Source organism: Chiloscyllium punctatum, chromosome 8 (assembly GCF_047496795.1).
Source record: "Chiloscyllium punctatum isolate Juve2018m chromosome 8, sChiPun1.3, whole genome shotgun sequence".
In the NCBI taxonomy this organism is placed as follows: Eukaryota; Metazoa; Chordata; class Chondrichthyes; order Orectolobiformes; family Hemiscylliidae; genus Chiloscyllium; species Chiloscyllium punctatum.
In genome coordinates, this window is record NC_092746.1 from 7145280 (window position 1) to 7156681 (window position 11402).

General features: G+C 48.0%; 1 protein-coding gene across 2 annotated transcripts in view; it reads right to left on the bottom strand.

The window, feature by feature from the left end:
• LOC140480360 (apoptosis regulator Bcl-2-like) overlaps positions 1–11402 on the bottom strand; it is a 274492-nt gene that overhangs the window by 25570 nt on the left and 237520 nt on the right. The window lies entirely within an intron of this gene.

An 11402-nucleotide genomic window follows, 5' to 3' on the forward strand; every position in this document is an offset into this window, starting at 1 on the left:
TTATACAAATCAAAGTGTTATAATTGGCAAAACAAATATTCATGTTTGCATGTTTTTTGCCGCTTGTCATAATTATGAAGGCTTTATGAGATGATTTCTGAAATTTGATACATGTTTTAGCCCAGAAAAGCACAATGTGCCTCAGTTCCACACAGAAACCTTGTGCTTTGGGCTCAGACAGGACGATAATCATGTTAGGTTTTCATTAAGTAACAATGAGCATCAGTTACTTTACTCATTTGTCTTTCGTTTTGTGGGCATTAATGGGAAATGAGGAAATAGAAGAGGATTTGAACAAGTATTTTGATTTCATCTTCACAGTAAAAACACAAAATGCTATTCAAGAGTAGTGGAGATTTAGAGGGAAATTAAAACATTCATTATCATCAGATAAAAAGTAATGGGTTAACTGTTGGATATTAAGCTGCCACATCCCTTGGATCTGACGACCTACATTTTAAGCTCTTAAAAGAAGTGACTGCTGACATAGTGGATGCATTAGTAATCTTGCAAAATTCTCTGAAAAGGTCCTCACAGATTAGAAAATTGCAAATCTATCGTCCCTATGAGAGGTCATTTAGCCCAATATCTGTCCTTGAGACATACTAGAATTCCAAAGTAACATTGTAGCAGCAGAACATTTCAAAAATTAGAAACAGTCAACACGGCATTATGAAAGGGAGTCATATTTGACAGATTGATTTGAATTCTTGTAGCTGGGACCTCAACTGTTCAATCTATGTTAATAATTTAAATGAAAGAACCAACTTTATTGTACCCATAGTTTCTGATAATGGGAAAAAAGGGCTGAACGTTAGGAGGGTCACAGAGTCTGCAAAGGAACAAAAATAGGTTAAGTGAGTGTGCAAGCTGAAGTGCAATGTGGGAAAGTGAAAGATGGCCTATTTTGCTTGGAAGAAAAGTAAAGAAGAACATTATTTATAGAGAAAGACTACGGAGTTCTGCGTCATAGACAGATTTGGGTTGTCTTGTATGCTAATCACAAAAAGTCAGCATGCAGATATAGCAAGTAGTGCACTAAGATAATTTCTCTTAGAGACTTGTTAAAGTTTAGAATTCTCTCCCTCCGTGAGCAATGGAGACTTGAAAATTGAATATATTTTCAAGGCTGAGAGAGATTTTTTTGAATGGCAAGGGGGTCAATCAGCCTGACATGGTCATACTCACAGAATCATATGACGCACAAAACATCCCAGACAACACCATGACCATCCGTCCTGACCTGGTAGACAGTAAAGAGGGAACTGCTGCAAAAGTCAGAGTCATAGAGATGTATAGCACAGAAACGGACCCTTCGGTCCAATTCGTCCATACCAATTAGATATACTAACCTAATCTAGTCCCATTTGCCAGCACTTGGCCTATATCCATCTCAACCCTTCCTATTTATGTACCCATCCAGATGCCTTTTAACTGTTGCAATTGTACCAGCCTCCATCACTTCCTCTGGCAGCTCACTCCATACACGCACCACCCACTGCGTGAACAAGTTTCCCCTTAAGTCCCTTTTGTATCATTCCCCTCTTACCCTGAACCTATGCCCTCTAGTTCTGGACTCCCCACCCCACAGGGAAAGGCCTTCTCTGTTTATCCTATCCATGTCCCTCATGATTTTTTAAACCTCTAAGGTCACCCCTCAGCCTCCAATGTTACTGAGAAAACAGGGCCAGCCTATTCAGCTCTCCAGGTAGCTCAAATCCTCCAATCCTGGCAACATTCTTGTAAATTTTTTCTGAACCCCTTCAAGTTTCACATCATCGTTCTGATTAGGAAGGAGACCAGAATTGCATGCAATATTCTAAAAGTGGCCTAACTAATGTCCTGTACAACTGCAACATGCCCTCCCAACTCCTATACTCAATACTCTGTTCAAAAAAAGGAAAGCATACCAAATGCCTTCATTAGCTTATCTACCTGTGACTCTACTTTCAAGGAACAATGAACCTGCACTCCAAGGTCTCTATGTTCAGCAACACTCCCCAGGACCTTACCATTAAATGTAGAAGTCCTGTTCTGATTTGCCTTTCCAAAATGCAGCATCTCATTTTATCTAAATTAAACTCCATCTGCTGGACCCCATGAAGCCTCATTGCATTATGGCAAACTTGGGCAAGGAAACTTGCTGCTAGTCACCAATTATATTACTCACTGGAGGGGTGGGTGCAACAAACAGCCAAATTCTCAATAATGGGGGAGCCCAGCATGTCAATGCAAAAGATGACACTGAAGCATTCGCAACAATCTCCAGCCAGAAATGCCAGGTGGATGATCCATCTTGGCCTCTTTCAAAGATCCCCAGCATCAGAGATCCCAGTCTTCATTTACGTGATATCAAGAAATGCTTGGAGGCAGTGGATACTGCAAAGGTTATGGGCTCTGACAACATTCTAGCAATAGTGCTGAAATCTTATACTCTAGAACGTACCGCACCCCCAAGGCAACTTGTTCCACTTCAGCTACAATACTGGCATTCACATGACAATGTGGAAAGATGCACAGATATGTCCTGTACACAAAAAACAAGACAAATCAATCCAACCAATTATCTACTCCAGATCATCAGTAAAGTTGTGGAAGATGTCATCAACAGTGCTATCAAGCAGCACTCACTCAGCAATAACCTGCTCAGAGATGTTCAGTTTGGGCTCTGCCAGGGCCACTCAGCTTCTGACCTCGTTACACCCTTGGTTCAAGCATAGACAAGAGCTGAGTTCTGGAGGTGAGCGAAGAGTGACAGCCCTTGACACCAAGGCTGCACTGATTAAGTGTGGCATCAAGGGGCCCTAGCAAAACCAGAGTCAATGGGAATTGGGGGCAAACTGTCCACTGTTGGAGTCATCCTTGACACAAAAAATTGTTGTGGTTGTTGAAGGGCATCTCTCCAAGGCTCCTCAAAGTACAGTCCTCGGCACAACCGTCTTCAAATTATTCATCAATGAATGCAGATATTCAGATCCATCTCCTCTCCCATCTGGCTGTCATTATAATTACAGTTACTTCAGTGTATTTGATATTTAAAAACATTAAGACAAATGACTAGGTATGCCATAAGCTTGACACAATCACCATGGGCAGTGGTTAGCACTGCAGCCTCACAGCGCCAGAGACCTGGGTTCAATTCCTGCCTCAGGCGACTCTCTGTGTGGAGTTTGCACATTCTCCCTGTGTCTGCGTGGGTTTCCTCTGGGTGCTTCGGTTTCCTCCCACAATCGAAAAATGTGCAGGTTAGGTGAATTGGCCATTCTAAATTGCCCATAGTGTTAGGTGAAGGGGTAAATGTAGGGGAATGGGTCTGGGTGGGTTGCGCTTCAGCGGGTCTGTGTGGACTTGTTGGGCCAAAGGGCCTGTTTCCACACTGTAAGTAATCTAATCAAAGTAATCTAAATAATGTATATGCCCAAAATTAGGAGATCCTAGGATACAAGGAACTCCCTTGAAATTTTTTTTATCCTTCCTATTATGTTAGTTTTTTTAAATTCTAAATTATGTACAGTATAGAGTGATATTTTATGAAAACTGTATTACAATAATGTGCAGTATCGCAATGATTTACTGCTACATGTAACCATGTAAAATTAGTATGTGTAGCTGTGATGTGCCACACTTATTTTACATGCTCATTTAAGTACCTGATTCACATCTACAATGGCATATGTTACAGATCACCTTTACCTCATAAACACTTCTCTCTCATGACAAGCCCAACTCAGCTTTGTACCTTTAGATAACAAATGACATCCACTAATGCTCTTTTCATTGAAGGAGGAGCAATGTAGCAGCCTCTGACTGCTCAAGTAAAATAAAATGATTAAAATGTAACCACGAACAACAATCATAAAGCAAGTAATATACAGGCAAAGCAACCGAAATAAACGGGGCACAGAAATCTGCCAAAAAGCAAAGTTTGCTGGGAATACTTCAGTCCAAGACATACCAACACAGAGATAATTCAATCTGGAGACAAGCCCTCCTGTACTTGTGAGGGATACGTTCCAAAACTAACCGCGGAAGCATGAAACCACAGATTGTAGCAAACCCATTCATTTAAATGGGAAATTTACCTTCCTGGCAGCCCCTGGGTTTGGAATGTTCCCTGTAATGTATTTGGGCTGCGGTAAACTGCGGGTAACTGAAACCGCGATAACAGGACCCGCGGATACGGGGGTTGCCCTGTACAACTGCTATTTCAGTCACCTACAGTCAGACCCCACCATCAAGGATATATTTCCCTCCATGACTCCCTTGTTAAGTCCATTCCTCCCACTAACCCACCCTCCACACCTAGCACTTTCCCTTGCCACTGCAGGAGGTAGTAAAACCTGCACCCATACCTCCATCCAAGTCCCCAAAAGTTCTTTCCATATCCAGCAGAGATTTTCCTGTACATCCAAACACAGAGGGTCATTCACATGTGGAATGAAAATTCTGAGAAAGTGGTGGATGCGGACACAATTACATTTACAAGACATTTGGAAAGATACTTGTATAGAAAAGATTTGGAGGGATTCAGGATAGGGGCAGGTAGGTGGGACTAGTTTAATTTGGGTGGCACAGTGGCTCAGTGGATACCACTGCTGCCTCACAGCACCAGGTACTTGGGTTCAATTCCCTCCTCAGGAGACTGTGTGTGGAGTTTATACATCCTCCCTGACTGTGTGGTTTTCCTCTGAGTGTTTCAGTTTCTTTCCACAATCCAAACAGGCAGGTCAGGTGAATTAGTCATAGAGATGTACAGCATGGAAACAGACCCTTTGGTCCAACTGGCCCATGCCGACCAGATATCACAACCCAATCTAGTCCCAACTGCCAGCATCTGGCCTATATCCCTCCAAAACCTACTTATTCAAATACACATCCAGATGCCTTTTAAATGTTGTGATTGCACTAGCCTCCACCACTTCCTCTGGCACTTTCCATACACATATCACCCTCTGTGTGAAAAAGCTGCCCCTTAAGACCTTTTTTATATTTTTCCCCTCTCACCCTAAGCCTATGCCCTCTAGTTCTGCAGTCCCCCACCCCAGGGAAAACCCTTGTCTATTTATCTTATCTATGCCCCTCATAATTTTGTAAACCTCTATAAGGTCACCCCTCAGCCACCGATGCTCCAGGAAAAACAGCCCTAGCCTATTCAACCTCTCCTTATAGCTCAAATCCTCCAACCCAGGATGCAGAGATGGGCTGAGAGGTGGCAGATGGAGTTCAACTTGGATAAATGCAAGGTGATGCATTTTGGAAGGTCAAATTTAAAAGCTGAGTACAGGATTAAGGATAGGATTTTTGGCAGTGTGGAGGAACAGAGGGATCTTGGTGTGCAGGTACATAGATCCCTTAAAATGGCCACCCAAGTGGACAGGGTTGCTAAGAAAGCATATGGTGTTTTGGCTTTCATTAACAGGGGGATTGAGTTTAAGAGTCGTGAGATCTTGTTGCAGCTCTATAAAACTTTGGTTAGACCGCACTTGGAATACTGTGTCCAGTTCTAGTCACCCTATTATAGATGTGGATGCTTTGGAGAGGGTTCAGAGGAGGTTTACCAGGATGCTGCCTGGACTGGAGGGCTTATCTCATGAAGAGAGATTGACTGAGCTTGGACTTTTTTCATTGGAGAAAAGGAGGAGGAGAGGGGATCTAATTGAGGTACACAAGATAATAAGAGGCATAGATAGAGTCGATAGCCAGAGACTATTTCCCAGGGCAGAAATGGCTAACACAAGGGGTCGTAGTTTTAAGCTGGTTGGAGGAAAGTATAGAGGGAATGTCAGAGGCGGGTTCTTTACACAGAGAGTTGAGAGAGCATGGAATGCGTTGCCAGCAGCAGTTGTGGAAGCAAGGTCACTGGGGACATTTAAGAGACTGCTGGACATGCATATGGTCACAGAAATTTGAGGGTGCATACTTGAGGATCAATGGTCGACACATCATCGTGGGCTGAAGGGCCTGTTCTGTGCTGTACTGTTCTATGTTCTATAAAATCCTTGTAGATCTTTTCTGAACCGAGGAGCAGGAAAATCGAGGAGCAGACAAAAGCCCTTCATCAGGAAAAGAGGCAGGGCGTCTGCAGAGTGGAGAGATAAATGAGAGGGGGGGGTGGGGAGAAAGTAGCATAGAGTACAATGGGTGAATGGGGGTGGGGTTGAAGGTGATAGGTCAGAGAGGAGGGTGGAGTGGATAGATGAAAAGGAAGATAGGCAGGTCGGACAGGTCATGGGGGTGGTGCTGAGCTGGAAGGTTGGAGTTGGGGTGAGGTGATGGAAGAAGAAATGAGGAAACTGGTGAAATCCATATTGATGCCATGGGGTTGAAATGTTCCGAGGCGGAAGATGACGCGTTCTTCCTCCAGGCGTCGGGTGGAGGAGACCCAGGACCTGCATGTCCTCGGCAGAGTGGGAGGGGGAGTTGAATGGTGCAGGTGTCCCGGAGATGTTCCTGAAAGCTCTCTGCTAGGAGGCGTCCAGTCTCCCCAATGTAGAGGAGACCGCATTGGCAGCAATGGATACAACAAATGATATTGGTGGATGAGCAGGTAAAACTTTGATGGATGTGGAAGGCTCCTTTAGGGCCTTGGATGGAGGTGAGGGAGGTGGTGTGGGCGCAGGTTCTGCAGTTCCTGCGGTGGCAGGGGAAGATGCCTGGAAAGGGTGGGTGGGTTGTTGGGTGGCGTGGACCTGACCAGGTAGTCATGGAGGGAACGGTCTTTGCGGAAAGCGGAAATGGGTGGGGAGGGAAATATATCCCTGGTGGTGGGGTCCGTTTGGAGGTGACGGAAATGTCTTCGGATGATGTGGCTTATGCGAAGGTTGGTGGGGTGGAAGGTGTGCACAGGGGGGTACTGTCCTTGGTACGGTTGGAGGGGTGGGGTTTGAGGGCGAAAGGGCGGGATGTGGACGAGATGCATTGGAGGGTATCTTTAACCACGTGGGAAGGGAAATTACGGTCTCTAAAGAAGGAGGTGTGTTCTGTGGTGGAACTGGTCCTCCTGGGAGCAGATACAGCAGAGGTGGAGGAATTGGGAATGCAGGATTGCATTTTTGCAGGAGGTAGGGTGGGAAGAGGTGTTATCCAGGTAGTTGTGGGAGTCGGTGGGTTTGTAAAAAAATGTCAGTGTCAAGTCGGTTGTCATTAATGGAGATGGAGAGGTCCAGGAAGGGGAGGGAGGTGTCAGAGATGGTCCAGGTGAATTTAAGGTCAGGGTGGAAGGTGTTGGTGAAGTTGATGAATTGCTCAACCTCCTCGCAGGAGCACAAGGTGGTGCCAATGCAGTCATCAAAGTAGCAGAGGAAGAGGTGGGGTGTGGTGCCGGTGTAACTACAGAAGATGGACTGTTCTACGTAGTGAACAAAGGGACAGGTATAGCTGGGGCCCATTCGGGTTCCCGTGGCTACCGCTTTGGTCTGGAGGAAGTGGGAGGATTCAAAGGAGAAATTGTTAAGGGTAAGGACCAGTTCAGCTAAACGAATGAGAGTGTTGGTGGAAAAGTACTGATGGGGACGCCGGTAGAGGAAGAAACAGAGGACTTGGAGGCCCTGGTCATGGCAGATGGAGGTGTAGAGGGATTGGATATCCATGGTGAAGATGAGGCGTTGGGGGCTGGTGAAGTGGAAGTCTTGGAGGAGGTGCAGGGCGTGGGTGGTGTCTCAAACATATGTGGGGAGCTCCTGGACTGGGGGATAGGACAGTGTCAAGGTAGGTAGAGATGAGTTCGGTGGGGCAGAAGCATGCTGAGACAATGGGTCGGCCAGGGTGGTCAGGCTTGTGGATCTTGGGAAGAAGGTAGAATTGGGCGGTGCGGGGTTCCCGGACTATAAGGTTGGAAGCTGTGGGTGGGAGAGCTCCTGAGGTGATGAGGTTCTGTATGGTCTGGATGATGACAGTTTGGTGATGGGGTCTGGGTCAAGGGGGTAGTAGGAGGAGGTGTCTTCCAGTTGGCGTCTGGCTTCAGTGGTGTAGAGGTCAGTGTGCCAATCTACCACTGCACCCTCTTTATCTGCTGGTTTGATGGGGAGGTTGGGACTGGAGCAGAGGGAGTGGAGGGCTGTGCGTTGTGAGGTTGAGGGGTTCAAGTGGGGGAGGGGGGTAGACAGGTTGAGGTGGTTAATGTCTCAGCGGCAATTGGAAATGAAGAGATCGAGGGCAGGTAATAGGCCAGCAGGGGGTGTCCAGGTGGATGGAGTATGTTGGAGGCAGGCAAAGGGGTCTTCACAAGGTGGGCGGGAGTCCTGATTGTAAAAGTAAGCATGGAGGTAGCGGAAGAAGTCTTCGACATCACGGTGTGTATTAAATTCATTGAAGCGTGGGCGGAGGGGGATAAAGGTGAGGCCTTTGCTGAGGACTGATTGTTCGTCCTCAGTGAGGGGGAGGTCAGGGGGCATGGAGAAAACTCGGCAGGGCTGGGAGCTAGGACCTGGTGTAGAGCTGAGAGCGGGGGTGGAGCCTGCATCTTGAATGGGTGTGGTGTTGGGGGAATGGGGATGGAGCCATGAGCAGGGGTGGTGTTCCCCTCAGGGTTCTGGGAGGTGGGGATGGTGACAGTGGGATCTGTGGGGGGTGCGGGGGGGCGTGTCAGCAGAATGCAGGTGAGTGGCGTTGGTGGGGGCGGAAGTGGTGGCGACCACGGGGGGAGGGGCGGAAGTGATGCCACGTGTGGTGCATGAGAAATTGTGAGGGGGAGTGGCTGTGGAAGCGGCCGTGATGGGGGCGGAAGTGACATCAACTATCACCATGGGGATGGTAGCTGCAGCAGCCACATGGCTAATGGCATCCGAGCAGTTCCAGAGGCCTGGAGAATCTTCTGGAATGTTTGAGGAGTGCTGGTTGTGGAGGCAGGTAGATAAAAGTTTGTTATACTTACAGTTTTTGATGTTTGAGATGGTGTTGAAATACTACTTGTTGACAGTATGAATTCTCCTGAGAATATAGTACAGGCAGGGTCCTTTGCAATTCTGAGAGAGTGTGGCCCTCAGCTGTGGCAGGGCTGACTGTAGAGAGGTTAGGTGCCGGCACATGGCATCTCCTTCAAGCAAAAACACCAACAGTTCTCCTTCAAGATCCTTCGCTCCACACTCGCAGCCATGTGCCGGCACCTAACCTCTCACCAACAACCCAACCTCCCTTCCAGGCACCTTCCCCTGCCACCGCAGGAATTGCAAAACTTGCGCCACACCTCCTCCCTCTCCTCCATCCAAGGCCCCAAAAGGAGACTTCCATATCCAAAGTTTTACCTGCACATCCACCAATATCATTTGTTGTATCTGTTGCTCCCGATGTGGTCTCCTCTACATTGGGGAGACTGGACGCCTCCTAGCAGAGTGCTTTCAGGAAGATCTCCAGGACACCTGTACCAATCAATCCCACCGCCCTGTGGCCCAACATTTCAACTCTTTCCCCCCCCTCCCCCCTCACTCTGCCGAGGACATGCAGGTCCTGGGTCTCCTCCAACACTGCTCCCTCACCACCTGGAGGAAGAACGTCTCATCTTCCATCTCGGAACACTTCAACCCCATGTCATCAATGTGGATTTCACCATGTAAGAAATGGGGAAGTGTGTTGTTTTTGCAGAAATAGAAAAGCAAGAGTGTGTATGTGCAGAAAAGAGGTACAAGAAAAATATCAGTTAAGCAAGCATTAGAGAAATGTGTCTTATCTTTAATGTATAATTGTGGATAAGTGAGTACTAACTTTAGTGCAGAATTATTAAAGCAAATAATTTCTTTCAAGATAATGTTTTAAATAATAGTCTCAGCAAAATAGCTGAGATAGCTGAAACGCATAAACTAGGCGCAAAAAAAATACATTGTTAAAATGTATGTTCAAGAATGGAATGTACCTATAGACAATGAAAGATGTTACAAGCAAAGTAAAAAGAACATCAAGATACAAGTTTAGCCTTATGTCAGCACTTACAGAGGGAAAGGTTACCAACTTGGAGAGAAGGGGGCAATAAGGGCGGAGCACAGCTGGGCTGTGGGAGAATACTAAGAAAGATTGGGTAATGTAGGAGTCAGGAGACAAGACCTCACGCAGCTCAAAGGTATAACTGTGTAAGAATTTGAATTCTCTTTGCTCATTTGCTTCTGCAATTGATGCCCTTTCTTATAAGATGGTAGAATAAATTGTCTTGTTTCCAGTGTTGGTGGTCTCCTCTAAATTTTATTGATTTTTGTTTCAAACAACCAGTTTCCTCATTTCCCCTTCCCCCACCTCACCCCAGCTCCAACTTTCCAACTCAACACTGTCCGCATGACCTGACCGACCTTCCTTTCCACCTATCCACTCCACCATCCTCTCTGACCCATCACCTTCATCCCCACCCTCATTCACCCATTGTCCTCTATGCTACTTTCTCCCCACCCCCACCCCCCCTCTCATTTATCTCCCCACCCCCACCCCCCCCTCTCATTTATCTCCCCACCACCCCCCCCTCTCATTTATCTCCCCACCACCCCCCCCTCTCATTTATCTCCCCACCCCCCCCCCATTTATCTCCCCCACCCCCCCCATTTATCCCCCCACCCCCCCCTCCCCCCCTCATTTATCCCCCCACCCCCCCCTCATTTATCCCCCCACCTCATTTATCTCCCCACCCCCCCCTCTCATTTATCTCCCCACCCCCCCACTCATTTATCTCCCCACCCCCCCCCTCTCATTTATCCCCCCCCACCCCCCCTCTCATTTATCTCCCCCCACCCCCCTCTCATTTATCCCCCCCACCCCCCCTCTCATTTATCCCCCCCCACCCCCCCTCTCATTTATCCCCCCCCACCCCCCTCTCATTTATCCCCCCCACCCCCCCTCTCATTTATCCCCCACCCCCCCCTCTCATTTATCCCCCACCCCCCCCTCTCATTTATCTCCCCACCCACCCCTCTCATTTATCCCCCCCCACCCCACCCCTCTCATTTATCCCCCCACCCCCCCTCTCATTTATCCCCCCCACCCCCCCCTCTCATTTATCCCCCCCCACCCCCCCCTCTCATTTATCCCCCCCACCCCCCCCCTCTCATTTATCCCCCCCCACCCCCCCCTCTCATTTATACCCCCCACCCCCCTCTCATTTATACCCCCCACCCCCCCCCTCATTTATCCCCCCACCCCCCACCTCATTTATCACCCCATCCCCCCACCTCATTTATCTCCCCACCCCCATTTATCTCCCCACCCCCCACCTCATTTATCTCCCCACCCCCCCTCTCATTTATCTCCCCCACCCCCCCCCTCTCATTTATCTCCCCACCCCCCCACCTCATTTATCTCCCCACCCCCCCCTCTCATTTATCTCCCCACCCCCCCCTCTCATTTATCCCCCCCCACCCCCCCCCTCATTTATACCCCCCACCCCCCCCTCTCATTTATACCCCCCACCCCCCACCTCATTTATCACC